At 43.9% G+C, this 17,500-nt stretch overlaps 1 long non-coding RNA gene across 1 annotated transcript; it reads right to left on the minus strand.

Moving 5' to 3' along the window:
- Nucleotides 1–15,602: 15,602 nt before the first annotated feature.
- Nucleotides 15,603–16,526, minus strand: LOC139433460 (uncharacterized). The gene is made up of 3 exons (XR_011642916.1): nucleotides 16,297–16,526; nucleotides 15,847–15,907; nucleotides 15,603–15,734 (listed from the first exon to the last, which is right to left on the minus strand). It is a non-coding gene; the product is annotated as an uncharacterized lncRNA (long non-coding RNA).
- Between the last annotated feature and the right edge of the window lie 974 nt (nucleotides 16,527–17,500).

Genomic DNA, 17,500 nt, shown 5'->3' on the forward strand with positions numbered 1-17,500 from the left:
TTGTTTTGACCTTCGCTAATCGTTAGATTAGTCGACTAATCGATCAAATAATCGCCCGATTAATCGTTTTCGAAATAATCGTTTCCCCCCAGCACTATTGAACAACTCCTTTTATTGGGTCATTTGATTGGGTTAAGTACATTGTCAGAATAAGTGAGAAATGGATGTAACTTCTGTTAGACAGCTATCATATATACTGAAGAAATATTGACTGTGAATGTATGCAATATGTATGGCATTCATAATTTATATCTAATTACATTAACTGTGAATGTCCTTCATTTTATTTCAAATTAAATTAAATATTTTAATAAAGATATTCGAGACGTTTATGACTCGCGCAAGCACGATGCAAATCGGGCAGCCGTCTAGACGTCAAATGTCCTATTAGAGTTGCCGTATGGAGTTGTCAAATATGGCGGACCATCTCGCGCATGCGCACTGCAGATAGGGCAGGGCTGCAGATCGGGCAGTGACAATGTGAACCATAAAACCAACATCAGCCATTAGCCCTCAGAGCTCACAGCTCCTCATATCTGTTCAGAAACTAGACACAAGCTAAACAAGTACAAACCACAGACTGTCTGTGTCATGGAGAATACAGTCGCTGGTTTATTTATGTCTGTAGAGGGCGTTCCGAGATGAATAAGGGCGTCAAATGAAGGCACGACGCCCGCCTGGCGGAAACGCTGGCATTAGGAATATCTTGTGATGAAGTGCACACTGACCTGAGCTCCAGGGGTCTCTTTCTTCTCCTCCATGCTGCTCATCAGCTGTCCTGATGAAGACCACAGAGCTGCTTCATTATTAATATAATACAAATATTTAGATATAATTCATCATAAACTGTCAGCAGTGAAGAGGAGGAACTCAAAGTGTTTATTCAATGATATGTTTCTAGATGCTTATAGTGTTTTATCACACCATGTGCAGTGCCTTGTCTCATCTATGCTGCTGTGACCTAAACATGTTCCAAATGGATCCATTTGGTCAATGTGATGCCAAGCAGAGGAGAACATGATAGAAAGGTCAGATAGTTATTAACATTACATGCAAATGACTTTAACCATTACGATACAAAGTTGGTTTTCTGTGTAAATTATTATTAATATAATACAAATATTTAGATATAATTCATCATAATCTGTGTAGCAACTTACATTCTAATTTACAGCTCACAGTTTGTTCACTTTTATTTCATTAAAATGACTTTATTCACATAGAAAGTGACATTAATGGATCTTTGAACCAGGGTTATAACGCTATCCGTGTCATTAACCATCACTAAGTTAACACAGAAAGCAAACATTAGCTAGTGAGACTGTTTAAAGTACTCCATGTATACAGTATTTTCTGTATATTGTGTATTCTTTAGATACTCTAGTGATATGTGTCCTGTGTGTATACTTGCTGCTAATGCTTCATTTTTATGGTATCTTATTGCATCTTTTAAATATGTTTAACTCGTGTAATGCCTGAAAACACTTCTGCTGTGACACAACATTTTCCAGTTTAAGATAAATCATTATTTAAATAAAGTATATCTATTTTATCTAATGAGCTAAACCGTCGCTTAGCTTAGCGTTAGCTGCTAACTGAAGAACCCCATTCATTTCAATGGGAAAAATGCTACGTCACGGTGAATGCCGATGCTAATAAGCTAGTTAGCATATATTTAAAACCATATCTATGGTAAAGTGCACCAAGACAACAACTCAACCCGTCTTAAAAGACAACTGGTGTAATAAATAACTAACATAAAGTCAGCTGAGCATTACAAATCAACTGTTACTCCCCCAGAGCCGAACTGGAATAATAACTGTAGCTGTTAGCCGTTAGACTTTAGCCGTTAGACTTTAGCTGTTAGACTTGAGCCGTTAGACTTTATTTAAAGATAGTTTGAGACTATTTTTGGCGCACATGATTAACTGTAAGCTAAGCTAACAGGTGTAAATACACTTAATGAAACCTCTGCAGGTGTTTACTCCACTCACCTCTTATTTTTCACCTTCTTCTCCTCTCAGTTTTTAGCGGATAGCAAAGAACTTAAAAGGTGCAGACCGTCACCTCCTGTACATGGGTGTGAAGGTCCAGAGTCTGAGACCCGCCCCCTGCTTCCTGTCTGTTGCTCAGCAACATGAAAATGTTCCACTCTGACACAACGTCTGTTTCCTTCTCATCAATTCTCTTCTTTCCTGAGAAGTGATAAACGTTTCTGGGAGTGGACAGACTTTGTCACTAAGATGTAGAGATATAAAACTTGAATTGTGTGAATTTAAAGTTGAGATTAAGTTCCTGTTTTAAGTTCCAAGCGAGGGGGGGTGTCTTTGTTTGTGTCACCAAATCTACTTTCAGTCTTTTTGCATATTTTTTAATACATTTTCTGTATTTATGTGATCGTTTTAAGTAGTCTGTTGTGGTTGGTTTACATGTCTTGAGGTTGTTTTCGTCATGTTGTGTATATCTGTGGGCTGGAATCATCTTTGGGATCTTTGTGTGTCTTATACATTGTGTGAGATATTCCCCCGGACCCTTTTGGCATCGCGGGCTTTTTGTGATTGTTGTTCATTCATTTAAGTCTTTGTGCATCTTGTTGCGGCGATCCAGCACTCACACAACAGGAACGAATGAAACAGAGAGGAATCAATCAAACACAAACACAGATATAGCTGATCAGTCATTATTATAGAGGCTTCCTAATGACGTCACGGGATTTCGCGGCAGCCATGTTGGAGTACCACTCGTACCACTCTACTGGCGGGAGCGTTCAAAAATGGCGAAAATGAAAGGATACTACGAATCACTAAACCTGGAGGATAAGACCGTTTACAGAGACAAATGTGCGTCGATTGGTTCGGTGGACCCTTATTTGATTCCCGTTAATGATGACAGCACCGACATAAATTCATGGCCTTCACTTTCCTACTTTGATGTCGTGAACTACCTCGTTTTTTCGCCTATTCCATTGTACACCATGGAGGAAATGAAGGCGTACAAAGGACTCAAGGCACATAAAGAGTTCACATCCGGGTGGATCCGCGACGTTTGCGTTGCATATCAAGGAGATGTGGCTGTAATAGCTGGAAAAGTGAGTAAATATTTCGTGAGGTCCTCTTCAGCTGGCTTTTTAAATATCACTAAAGTCCCCCAAAATAAAATGGGTGAGGCTGCTTTTATCCACTACGCTACCAAGAAATATCAGAGGCCAACTCAGTGGACATTTTTAAACACCAGCTTTGTATTTATCCATCCATCCATCTTCTCCCGCTTATCCGTGGTCGGGTCGCGGGGGTAGCAGTTCCAGCAGAGAGCCCCAAACTTTCTTTTCCCTGGCGACATCAACCAGCTCTGACTGGGGGATCCCAAGGCGCTCCCAGGCCAGCGAAGAGATATAATCCCTCCACCTGGTCCTAGGTCTACCCCTTGGTCTCTTCCCAGCTGGACGTGCCTGGAACACCTCCCTAGGGAGGCGCCCAGGTGGCATCCTAACTAGGTGCCCGAACCACCTCAACTGGCTTCTTTCGACGCGAAGGAGGAGCGGCTCAACTCCGAGTCCCTCCCTGATGACCGAACTTCTCACCTTATCTCTAAGGGAGACACCAGCCACCCGGCGGAGGAAACCCATCTCGGCCGCTTGTATCAGCGATCTCGTTCTTTCGGTCATGACCCATCCTTCATGACCATAGGTGAGGGTAGGAACGAAAATGGCCCGGTAGACAGAGAGCTTTGCCTTCCGGCTCAGCTCCCTTTTCGTCACAACGGTGCGGTAAAGCGACTGCAATACCGCTCCCGCTGCTCCGATTCTCCGGCCCATCTCACGCTCCATTGATCCCTCACTCGAGAACAAGACCCCGAGATACTTGAACTCCTTCACTTGGGGTAAGGACTCATTCCCTACTTGGAGTGGACAGTCCATCGGTTTCCTGCTGAGAACCATGGCCTCAGATTTGGAGGTGCTGATCCTCATCCCAGCCGCTTCACACTCGGTTGCGAACCGATCCAGTGAGTGCTGAAGGTCGCAGACCGATGAAGCCATTAGAACCACATCATCTGCAAAAAGCAATGGTGCAATCCTTAGTCCACCGAACTGCAGACCCCCCCCCCCCCACGACTACGCCTCGAAATCCGATCCATGTATATTACAAACAGGATTGGTGACAAAGCGCAGCCCTGGCGGAGGCCAACCCTCACCGGAAATGGGTCCGACTTCCTGCCGAGGACCCGGACACAGCTCTCGCTTTGGGAGTACAGAGATTGGATGGCCCTGAGTAGAGACCCCCTCACCCCATACTCCCGCAGCACCTCCCACAGTAACTCCCTGGGAACCCGGTCATACGCCTTCTCCAAGTCTACAAAACACATGTAGACCGGATAAGCGTACTCCCAGGCCCCCTCCAGGATCCTTGCGAGAGTAAAAAGCTGATCCGTCGTTCCACGACCAGGACGGAATCCGCATTGTTCCTCCTCAATCTGAGGTTCGACAATCGGCCTGACCCTCCTTTCGAGTACCTTGGAGTAAACTTTCCCGGGGAGGCTGAGTAGTGTGATGCCTCTGTAATTGGCACACACCCTATGATCCCCCTTTTTGAAAAGGGGGACCACCACCCCGGTCTGCCACTCCTTCGGGACTGTTTCCGACTTCCACGCAACGTTGATGAGACGTGTCAACCATGACAGTCCCTCAACACCCAGAGCCTTCAGCATTTCCGGGCGGATCTCATCCACCCCCGGGGCTTTGCCACTGTGGAGTTGTTTGACGACCTCAGTGACCTCCCCCCGGGAGATTGGCGTTGATCCCCCGTCATACTCCAGCTCTGCCTCTAACATAGAGGGCGGAGTTGTCGGGTTCAGGAGTTCCTCAAAGTGTTCCTTCCAACGTCCCAACACTCCATCAGTTGAGGTCAACAACGTCCCATCCTTACTGTACACAGCTTGGATGGTTCCCTGCTTCCCCCTCCTGAGGTGTCGGACAGTTTTCCAGAACAACTTTGGTGCCGCCCGAAAGTCCTTCTCCATGTCTTCTCCGAACTTCTCCCACACCCGCTGCTTTGCCTCGGCCACGGATGAGGCTACTGCCCTTCGGGCCTGTCGGTACCTTGCAACTGCTTCGGGAGTCCCCCGGGATAACAAATCCCTGAAGGCCTCCTTCTTCAGTCGGACGGCTTCCCTGACCACCGGTGTCCACCAGGAGGTTCGAGGGTTACCGCCCCTTGAGGCACCTAAGACCTTGAGACCACAGCTCCCCACCGCGGCTTCGGCAATAGAGGCTTTGAACACCGACCACTCTGGTTCAATGTCCCCAACCTCCACAGGAATGCCCAAAAAGCTCCGCCGGAGGTGTGAGTTGAAGGCCTCCTGAACTTGGGCCTCCTCCAGACGTTCCCAGTTCACCCGAACTACACGTTTGGGCTTACCAGGTCTATCCAGAGGCTTCCCCCGCCACTCGACCCAACTCACCACCAGATGGTGATCAGTTGACAACTCCGCCCCTCTCTTTACCCGAGTGTCCAAAACATACGGCCTCAGGTCCGATGATACGATAACGAAATCGATCATGGACCTTCTGCCTAGGGTGCTCTGGTACCACGTACACTTATGAGCATCCTTATGTTCGAACATGGTGTTTGTTATGGCCAATCCATGACTAGCACAGAAGTCCAGTAACAAATCACCACTCCGGTTCAGATCAGGGGGGCCGTTCCTCCCAATCACGCCCCTCCAAGTGTCTCCATCATTGCCCACATGTGCGTTGAAGTCTCCCAGCAAGACTAAGGAGTCCCCTTCAGGAGCCCCATACAGGACTCTTTCCAGGGTCTCCAAGAAGGCCGAATACTCTGAACTGCTGTTGGGTGCATAAGCACACACAACAGTCAGAGTTTTCCCCCCCATAACCCGCAGGCGTAGGGAGGCGACCCTCTCGTCCACTGGGGTAAACTCCAACAACGAAGCACCTAACCGGGGACTTGTGAGTATCCCCACACCCGCCCGGCGCCTCACACCTTGAGCAACTCCGGAGAAGAATAGAGTCCAACCCCTATCCAGAAGTAAGGTTCCAGAGCCGCCACTGTGCGTAGAGGTGAGCCCAACCAGATCCAACTGGTACCGCTCCACCTCCCGCACAAGCTCCGGCTCCTTCCCCCCCAGAGAGGTGACGTTCCACGTCCCCAAAGCCAGCTTCTGCCGCCCGGGTCTGGTCCGTCGAGACCCTCCGCTTTCACTGCCACCCGTCTGGCAGCGCACCCGACCCCATCGATGTTTCCCGTAGGTGGTGGGCCCGCGGGACGGAGAAGCGGAGGTGTTGCCCACGTTGCCTTTTCGGGCTGGGCCCGGCCGGGCTCCGTGGCAAGCCCGGCCACCAGACGCTCGCCGACGAGTCCTCCTTCTGGGCCTGGCTCCAGAAGGGGACCCCGGGCTTCCTCCGGGCCGGGTATCCTCACTTCTTGTTTTTCCTTTCATGAGGTCTTTTGAACCAATCTTAGTCTGGCCCCTTGCCTGAGACCAATTTGCCATGGGAGACCCTACCAGGAACACAAGGTTCCAGACAACACAGCCCCCAGGTTCATCAGGGCACACAAACCTCTCTACCACGGTAAGGTGCTGGTTCTTCAGAGAGGCTTTGTATTTATGTTTACTTTAATTTATAGGGATATCGTTGCATCAATAAACTTAGTCTTGTGTCTTATTTATTTTTATTATCATACCTTTTACCTCCTCCTGTCTCTTAACCAAAATGTTATATGTTGTTGCTATGCTGCATGTACCTGTAAAGGTCCTAACATCTGATCTGAGGGGAATTTCTTGTGGTTTATTTTTAACTTGTGATGTGTGCCATTTTGTAAAGCACTTTGAGCTACACATGCTTTATGAAAAGGTCTTTATAACTAAAGCTTTATTATATATTGCAATATATTTTAAATTACAAAAGTTGTGAACCTATTCTTGGTTGTCAGCTTCTGTTATGGGCTACCTAGCATAGGAATATGACAAGAGTTGACCACCCACTGGTTGTGTAAACAATCAGTATTTGAAAGTAAAGTTGGACCAAAATATTGGTGGTTCTAAATAGTCAACAATCCAATAATATTTTTGTATTTCATTTTTCAGGTATTGCATTCTCAGAGTATTGGGCTGCCGCCAACATGTCCGTGGGTACTGATGAAGAAGGATGGTGCAGTCATCACAGCTAACTGCAACTGCAAGGCTGGTTTGGGATCGACATGTACCCATGTTGCATCTCTCCTGTTCTACATTGAAACATCTGTACGGATACGTGATGCCAAGACAGTTACCCAGGAAAAGGCGTATTGGCTTCTACCTGGATCAGTGAAGGATGTAACACCTTCCCCTGTTGCTGACATTGACTTTAGTTCGGCTAAAACCCGAAGGAATCGTTTAAGCCAAGCAATTGACAGTCTTGGTGATGCAGCTAATTTAACAACAACAACAACACTTTTACGTCACTCGAGGGAAATTCCAAAAGTGACAGATGCTGAGCAACAGTCTTTCCTGGCATCACTGAAATCTACTGGAAGGAAGTGTGCAATATTGACAATCTCAGCTCCACACAATGCCGATTTTGTCCCAAAAGTGACTTTGTAAACATTTCCTAAGCCGCTTTCTAGTTTAAAAAGTGAGAACTGCCTAGAAATGGACCATAAAGCGCTTACAGAACATTGCCAAGGGATCAATGTCGCTATCACTAAGCCGGAGGCGGATGTCATTGAGAAGGCAACAAAAACACAGGCCAAATCCAAACTCTGGTATCGATACAGAGCTGGGCGGATTACAGCATCTCGTATGAAGGCAGCATGTTCAACAAGTGCAAATAAACCATCGCTTAGCTTGATTAAAGCTATTTGTTACCCAGAAGCCGCAACATTTAAAACTGCAGCTACTGAATGGGGATGTAATCACGAGAAATCAGCACGTGAAGATTACAATTATGAATCAACATGACAGTTTCATTTGCCAGGATTCTGGGCTCGTGTTATCGCCAACATTTCCATATTTAGGTGCTACTCCAGATGGTGTTGTGCCCTGCAAGTGCTGTGGTGTAGGTGTTTTGGAAATTAAATGCCCCTACTGTGTTGCTGCACCGTCAGACCATACATGTCTGGAATCACGTGATGGACAGGACAGGCTGAAGAAGACCATGCCTATTTCTATCAAGTGCAGACCCAGTTATTTCTATGCGATGTTGAATATGCTGACTTTGTTCTGTGGGTGAATGGAAAGATTCATCTTGAACGCATAACCCCAGATATTGACTTTTGGGAGAAGGTATACCCCAAAGCTCATGAATTCTTTCAGAAGGTCATTCTCCTCGAGTTGAGTGGGCAATTCTTCACCAGAATTCCCAGTGCAACTACACCAGTCTCCATTACTGCACCAAAAAGGCCTCTCTGCCTGATACCAGACCCTGCTGTATGTGCCACTCTGACTCAGCCAACCGATACCCAACCACTGGTACCCAAATGGTGCCTTTGTCGTGGAGAGGAAAAGCTTCCCATGATAGGATGTGATAACACAAATTGTGAAACTACCTGGTTTCATTTTGAATGTGTTGGTATAACAGTTGCCGCCAAAGGAAGCTGGTATTGTGACACATGTCATCAGCATGTCCCCTCTCAAAAGAAACAGAAGTATTAATCAATCTGAATGACAGTGTATATATTTATGTGATTATATATATGAGGTGTTTTGCACTTTGTGTGTATGGTTTTGTGAATGTGTTTTGAGAAAATAAGCCCTGCTTTCAAAAAATGTGTTTTAGCGTTGAAAAAAAACTGTAATATGGACACAATGTTAATGTATCTCTGTTATGTGAGGTGATCTCTGCAGCTTACAGTTAAAGGAGCGTACTTGTTGTTCACCCTTTTTCAATGGGTAAATTGGAAACCTGTAATAAATATAATACTTTGCCCTCTCAATTGTTTTTTTCCAAATGTATTTACCCAAGCTTGAATATTCTACCAGTACTATTCTAGTGCGCAGTGCAGGTCTGAAACCACATTCAAGCAATTTGGGATGTGTCCAATCTGACAATAGAAAACTTGAGAGAAAAACATTAATCTTCCATGCCTGAAAACATCTTAAATAATTGTTCAAACATTCCCCTACACAACCAAACCCCAAATCGACTTTTCTGATTATCAAGACATTTAATTGACCAAGTACAACATTGACAATAATGTAATAATAATTACAATACAAACATATCATATTTTTCAATCTGATATGGGTTGATTGGGGTGTAACAGAATGTAAAGGCTCAATCAACGGGTATTACAGTATCACACACATTATTCAGGTCGCAGCACACTTCAGCTATTTTATCCATCAATGTAATCCCATCTACATCTTTAGAAAGTAAAAAATACATTAGTAATATATTACAAGCTTTTCTTTTAAGTTAACATTTTCTGTTGTTACATTATTAATTTCAAATGACATTTTGTCAATCATTTCACCAGTCAAATCAGTCTGAGTTGCAGTGCCAGTCTCTGGTTCAATCATTCCTTCTTCCCCAGTGGCTCCCAGGACCGGTGCGGGCTCTTCTGGAGATGGAATATCAGATACCATGCTGTAGAGATCAAGTGGTGCGATGGATGACCTTTTTCTGGCGCGTTTATACCTGGCATGTGTAGCAGGGGAAGGTGCTGTCATTTTCTCGTGGCCCAATTTGACAGACGGTGCCCAGTCAGGATGATTTTTGTCAAAAAGTGCCACTGGTTTACCTGCAAATAAATCAGATTGTAGGTCAGTTATATCCTGGGTGAACTGTTAATTAATACAAATTTGACCTCTTTTGACAGGCGAAGTCAGACTTTAGATATATTTAAAATGCTGGTGTCAAGACATTGGAACATGACAAATAATTGAGGAAACCAAAAGCCTCTGAAAAGGTGCCAGGGACTGTACAGCCTTTACTGTTTACATATAATCAAATGGCCAGTAGGGGGAGACATTTCTTTAAATTACAGTTAAACGAAGCACTGCAGGGGATTGACAGACTGGTGGGAAGATGACCTGAGCCAAGGAATGACTTTGTTTTGTAGATACTCCACAATCTGATATGTCGATCGATGACACAGACTCCAGGATTCATATGTCCTTGTTAAGATACATGTCTTAGTACGTGGGTTGTATGTTGATTTTGAATGTTTGTATGTAAAACCTGACACTTACCTGACGTGAAATGATCCCCACAAACGCGAGTATAGTTGTGGTTGGATGGTTTGAGATCCTCCCGTCCGATCCTATTGAGCCATGTTTCCCGTCGACGCTTTGAAAGTGCATACATTGCTTCACCCTGGTGTGTTATAACCGCCGGCAGCCTGTAAAATGACTTTGGCCCCTTGTTTCGATCACCTCTGTTGCCGCAGCCAACAATAGCACAGAAGTTCACCATTATATGTCCGATAAAAAACAGGTAGGCTATGAGTATTACGGTGTCTGTTTTGGTAATCCAGTATGGCCGCTGGGCTGACGCCGCGTCACCCGTGACGTCATATGCAAAGCCTCTATAGATTTGCGGAGGGGTTAAAGGTCAGGTCAGGGAGGGTTTAGAGCAGGGGTCTTCAACTAAAATTCAACGAGGTCCAGTTAGAGAAAATGTCCCCATGCAAAGGTCCGGAACATCAAAATGTCTAACTTGCTTCATGAATTAGTGTGTGTGATATATATTGAAGTGACCTGTAGCTTTATCAACGTCTGCATAATCAACAACTGACTGCCAATCAAATAAAGAAAGTACAATTCAAAAACAATATTTATTGTCAATTAACATTAAATACTGTGGATGTGTGTAATGTTCCTCTCGGGCTGCATTTACAAATAAAATAGAGAAAATAAATAAAATAGCTTTTGAAAATATGTGCATCTTAAAAGTGCTTAATTTTAGATAAATAAAATAAAGTGTAGCAGCAGCTTGAGTCCCTTTTTCTTTGTTAACCGTTTCACATCATGACTTAACAGTTTCAGACGATTATAGAACAACATCAGTCTTTACACATCATAACAATTGAACAGTTTCAAAGTTTCTCTTTCTTTCCCTCTTATATTGCAGTCCCCCACTCACTTTTTTTAAATTCAGTGTGAGAATTGAGCTTGTCCTGCCAGGAGTTTGTAAATCTGGGCTGACATGGAGTCAAGTTGTACTTTTTACAGTATTACGGCTTCTACAGATGACATTTTTTTATGGATTTTTTGTCAAAGCACTTCAGATATTCATTGCTATCGGGATGTTAAGAGCATTCCATGGAATATAACAACAAGTGTATCTCGAGCCGGTTTCTGAAACTTACCTACCCCACCTTTAAGTTAAAAATCAAGGGTTTTTATTATTATTTACAGCAGGGGTGGGGAACCTTTTTCCTTTCAATTTGTACGACATCCTCCGAGGGTCGTACACATTATTGAACTCAACCTTTGCTTAAAATATTGAAGTTAAAAGCATCAATCTGGTGCACTTTGAGAGCAACATTAAGAGATCTATGGATACATCTCTCAACATCCATATGAAACAGAACTGTAAGCATATTTTTCTTTTTGGATATTTTACAAATCACTCCCCTTTTAAACTCTATTCTTGTTATTTTTAACAACTTTTTTGTTACTGTCATATAGTATTGTATACCAGTTTTCATTTAGTCTCATTACTAACTATAATGACCATATCAAGGAGTGCCTTAACCTCACTGAGCTGAGGTTATTTGAGCCTCTCAGGAGAGAGCTCTCTTCCACCTGGTTGTAGAAAAGCTCTTTAAATTCGTTAGCATAGCTAGCTAACCAGATGCTAATAACAACAGATCGCCACTGTGTTTACAACTAAAGACACAGCCACGCAAACACTGCGGCATGTGTACGGCTCTTTATGGATTATTATCCTTATATGCAATATTTTAAGGGCTGGAGCGGCGTTCCGGTGCTCAGCACTCCTTTCAGACGAGACATAAACCACGTGAAGACACGGAAGACAGGTTACGCTCGTGTTGTGTTCAAGGAACCTGTCCTTGGCCAGGAAAAACAGGTACTCGCTTGTTTAATTATTTTTGCGGTCTATATTTCTTCTTCTTTTGTGAAGTGAGAAGTTGTCCGTCAGTCGAAAACTCTTCGGTTCTCCACGAATTACACAAGTCACCCAAATCAGCGTTAAAAAAGCGGGAGGCGCCGAAAAATCCACTATTAATGTATTGATTATAGCTCGGGTCCGTATAGGTCGGCGTCTGGGTCCGGATCCGGACCGCGGTCCGCCTGTTGCCGACCCCTGGTTTAGAGGATCCGACTGCGCTTTGTCGGAGCAGACACAGTCGTGGCTTAAAGCCCAGCTCCGCTCCGCGCCGTCCGTTAGATGAGCCTGGTCAGATTAATAAGAGAAGGAGTTCAAAACACCGGCATAAAAGTTATAACAATAATCTGATTTTAATGGTAAAAAGACACAATACGAAAATACAGAGTGCCCTGTAACAGAGCACTCCGGGCTCCCCGCTCCACTGCCGCGCGATACAGGTATCAGGACCAGCCAGTCAGCAACAGGGGGCATCGTGCATGAATACACACAACAGTATATATGGACATATTGGGGCGGAGAGTCACTGCTTATCTTCCACCGGACTGTACTCCTTTAATTTCCCAGGGAAGGTTTCACACAAACTATTCTTTCTCAAACAATCAAACATTGTACACAGATATGTTAGTATCAAACATTGGCCCCTGAAAGAACCTTGAAAAGGACATGTGTGTGTGTTTGGCTGAGAGGAAGTGTGTGTGTGTGTGTGTGTGTGTGTGTGTGTGTGTGTGTGTGTGTGTGTGTGTGTGTGTGTGTGTGTGTGTGTGTGTGTGTGTGTGTGTGTGTGTGTGTGTGTGTGTGTGTGTGTGTGTGTGTGTGTGTGTGTGTGTGTGTGTGTGTGTGTGTGTGTCAGGGTGTCTGGGAAAATGTATGTAAGAAGGTTTATATATATAGACCTTCTATTACACATGTGATGTTTGTCAATCTTAACAAATCATTTCCGTGTCAAAAAAGTCGCAGTTTGTCGTAAAACTGTTGAAATAAAAGACTAAAATACGCAACTAGAAAGACTACAAGTCCCAGAGTCCCGGTCCCGCATGCTGGCTCTCACGGAACCGACTAACTCCCCTTGTGTGACAGCTCTCAACGCGCCCAGACTTGGAGTGATTAGTACGGTGGCCCTGAAGTGCAAGACACCACAGCATTTCAGAAAACACTACAGCATTTCACATTGGACGGAAAGGGTATTCCTTTAGGGAGAACACTTCTTGTTTGTGATTGGACAGAGCCAGCCAGAGAAGCACTGCTGTGATTGGTTGTTTTTGCTGCCAGTCAAGAAATGACGCTTGAGATTAGCCCAACACATCAGCCGTTAGCTGTTAGCACTCAGAGCTCACAGCTCCTCATATCTGTTCAGAAACTGAACAAAAGTTAAACATGTACAAACCGCAGACTGTCTATGGCATGGTGAATACAGTCGCTGCTTTATTTATGTCTGTATGATGTTGTTGTGAGCGTGGACGGAGCAGCTACAGGTTAGTTTAGCCTGATGGATCCGATTCCGATAGGATTTACATGGAGATACGGCCCGCCCCCTCTCCAGCGTCTTGTTTGAATGACAGGAGTAAACACAGAATTAATGCTTTATTAACTCATGGTTTTTAAGGGGCTTATCTCCATGTAAATACTATGGTAGACCACCCAATATTCGCATCGCTCTAATCGCTCGAGTTTCACCGCGGCTGTCAGCTGTGTTTGCTCCTGTCAATGCTGTCATTCAAACAAGAGGCGCTGGAGAGGGGACGGGGCGTATCTCCATGTAAATCCTACAACAAAATGAACATGTTTGACCGTGATTTAATTGTAATACACGTTTCAAAGTGATGCCGAAGTAACTACATACTGATAGCAGTTAGTAAAAACCATGAATTAATGCTTTGACAAGTCTGCAGACAAGACGGCAGGCGAAAAGCTTTTAAAATGCGTGTTTTCTGAATCGGATCCATCAGGCTAAACTAACCTGTAGCTGCTCCGTACACACTCACAACAACATCATACAGACATAAATAAAGCAGCGACTGTATTCGCCATGACATAGACAGTCTGTGGTTTGTACTGGTTTAACTTTTGTCCAGTTTCTGAACAGATATGAGGAGCTGTGAGATCTGAGTGTGTGCTAACGGCTGATGTGTTGGGACCATACGTGGTGGGACCATGGTTGGGACATATTTCGCTGTCGGGTGTTGACCAATCACGAAGCGTCATTTCTTGACTGGCAGCAAAAACAACCAATCACAGCAGTGCTTCTCTGGCTGGCTCTGTCCAATCACAAACAAGAAGTGTTCTCCCTAAAGGAATACCCTTTCCGTCCAATGTGAAATGCTGTGGCGTTTTGTGAAATGCTGTGGTGTCTTGCACTTCAGGGCCACCGTAGGTTAGGCTTGTTTGAGACTAGCAAGACCTGCGCAGACCTGCGCAGTTGCGATCAACGTCTTGCTAGTGCGTTGCATGATGGTCATTGGTCAGTCATTTTGTCCGACTTGCTCTGGAGGCTCGCCCACATGAGACTTTGAAATCTCGCGGGACAAAGACGCCCGCAGCCTTGAGAGCGAGGCGAGGCCAGAGCTATTTAATAGAAGAGTTACGACACCGGAAGTCCAAAAACGGTTATCGTCACGTGGTTCATGTAGACGAGGATCGTTCCCCGGAAGTTCATGGCGGGCAATGTGAATGCATTGATGACAGGAGATAGAACTACGATTTTTGGTAATTATTAGTGAATAAAGGTTTTGATTTGCAATATTTATACAACAAATCGATATGTGTATGTATTTACATCAATATGTTTTCAAAAATAAAATCGAATTTGCTAATATTAAGTGATAATATTAGGATTAGTGTGAACAGCTAGTTTACATGTTACTAACAGTGCCTTGGTTAAAGAGCCTGTTGCTGTTTATTTATAGCTTTGAATTCTTTCAAACCAATATTATCTTCTTAAACTTGTATGGTAGTCAGGAGCATCACTTTCTAATGTTTATTGATACATTTAGAGGGAGGGGATCTAAAGTAATGCTTTAAAATTCAGATTAGATTAATTTCTACCATTTTCTTAAATTCATGGTAGTTTCAGTAATCCCCATGGTAACTGAGGACACAAGTTATCTAAATGACTAATGTCGTCTTTATGGCTTTCAGAAAGGACAGGAGACCGACAGGATATGATGATGATGATGATGATGATGATGATGTTAAATGTGTTGCTTTAGGAACATCCATTGCAAATACATGGAATTCAATAAACATAGAAGAGCATATCATGCAGTTTGTCGGTGCCTTTTCCTCCGTGTTGTCCTGGTTTGCTGTGCTGCCTCCTAGTCGCCACCATGGTTTGATGTGCTGCCTGGGGATGCTCAAATCTCTCAGAGAAAGGAGTACGAATGTACGGCTTCCCCACTGACACAGAGCGGAGGAAAAAATGGCTGGCTCAAGTCAGCAGGAGCAATTTCACGACCAACAGCAACAAAATATGTGATTTATATACAAACACTGCATTTGCACTTTTTCACAAAACGAAAACCACACCATTGGGAAAGCTTAATGTTTTGTTTAATACAAAAAAACAGGGAAAGGCTTGAAAAACACAGAGTTGAGACTCAGGGTGCAGGGTGAGGGTCTCAGTGCAGGTATTCAGGCTCCATTGAACCCCCCTCTGGTTCTTGTGCTGAGAGAGGGAGCAACAGACAGGAGAAAGGGTTATACACACCTATATAGCACACCTATTGCCTTGGGGAGATAACGTGTTTACTTATATAAAACAGTAGTATTAAACGTACCTTGTGTTTTCACTCTCACTTAAGTCCCTCTCCCTTTGCCATCGATCCAGAATCAGCTGGGCTGCAACATTATACAGACAGGTAATAATCAACAGAATCACAAGGACACAATATGGCTCTGCTAAAAACACTCACTCTCACACGCACCAAAGTTATATTTATCTAATATTTAACTCCCTCCACCCCCGCATACAATCCCGTTTAGAAGCCCCTCTTCTCTAATTCAACATGTTGGACGAAATGACATAGAGAGAACGGAATTTACAATTAAAAGGCTGTTCAACGTGTGTTGCTAACTTGCTTCGGTATGCTAGCTTAATCTGTTATCTGTAAACGTTCCCTAAATCTACTAATTTAGGGATAATCCACTGACATCCTTTAATACACATGTTCATTTGAATCAGATGTACTGATAATATCCGCAATATACATCTTTAAACTTCTTCTTACCTTTAAAAGTCCGTCACGGACGGTCTATTATGCTGCAACTCCACAGCTCTGCCAGCCTTGGCGCTAACTTCCGGGGAACGATTGAGAGGCTCCACGATCCGCCATTGCTGTAAAAAAGTGGTCCATTGGAGTGAACGGAGATGTCGTAACTCTTCTATTAAATGGCTCTGGGCGAGGCGAGTTGGCGCACTTGCTCTCCACGAGCTGCGGAAGCGAAATGCTTGATGGGAAACGGCTCGCTGGTATCTCGAGCTGAGCGCTCATTGGTGGGTTTTACCACGTGCTGCTGATGAAGCTCTCCCATTGGCTGGCAAAAGTTTGTTGTTGTTTTGTGTCAGTTTTACGAGTCGCCACATCCATTCCCATTTTTCATCATTGTTCCACAATGTTTATCATCATGAAATGAATATCTATATATTTTATACTATACTGCTTACCGTTTTCATACTTTATATATCTTAGCATATTCATACACACTGTTCATACTGCTCTCAGGCTGATATCTAGTGTATTAATACACACTGTTCATACTGCTCACAGGCTGATATCTAGAGTATTAATACACACTGTTCATACTGCTCACAGGCTGATATCTAGTGTATTAATACACACTGTTCATACTGCTCACAGGCTGATATCTAGAGTATTAATACACACTGTTCATACTGCTCACAGGCTGATATCTAGTGTATTAATACACACTGTTCATACTGCTCACAGGCTGATATCTAGTGTATTAATACACACTGTTCATACTGCTCTCAGGCTGATATCTAGTGTATTAATACACACTGTTCATACTGCTCACAGGCTGATATCTAGAGTATTAATACACACTGTTCATACTGCTCACAGGCTGATATCTAGTGTATTAATACACACTGTTCATACTGCTCTCAGGCTGATATCTAGTGTATTAATACACACTGTTCATACTGCTCTCAGGCTGATATCTAGTGTATTCATACACACTGTTCATACTGCTCTCAGGCTGATATCTAGTGTATTAATACACACTGTTCATACTGCTCTCAGGCTGATATCTAGTGTATTCATACACACTGTTCATACTGCTCTCAGGCTGATATCTAGTGTATTCATACACACTGTTCATACTGCTCTCAGGCTGATATCTAGTGTATTCATACACACTGTTCATACTGCTCTCAGGCTGATATCTAGTGTATTCATACACACTGTTCAT

The sequence above is a fragment of the Pseudochaenichthys georgianus genome, unplaced genomic scaffold (assembly GCF_902827115.2).
Source record: "Pseudochaenichthys georgianus unplaced genomic scaffold, fPseGeo1.2 scaffold_467_arrow_ctg1, whole genome shotgun sequence".
Taxonomy (NCBI): Eukaryota; Metazoa; Chordata; class Actinopteri; order Perciformes; family Channichthyidae; genus Pseudochaenichthys; species Pseudochaenichthys georgianus.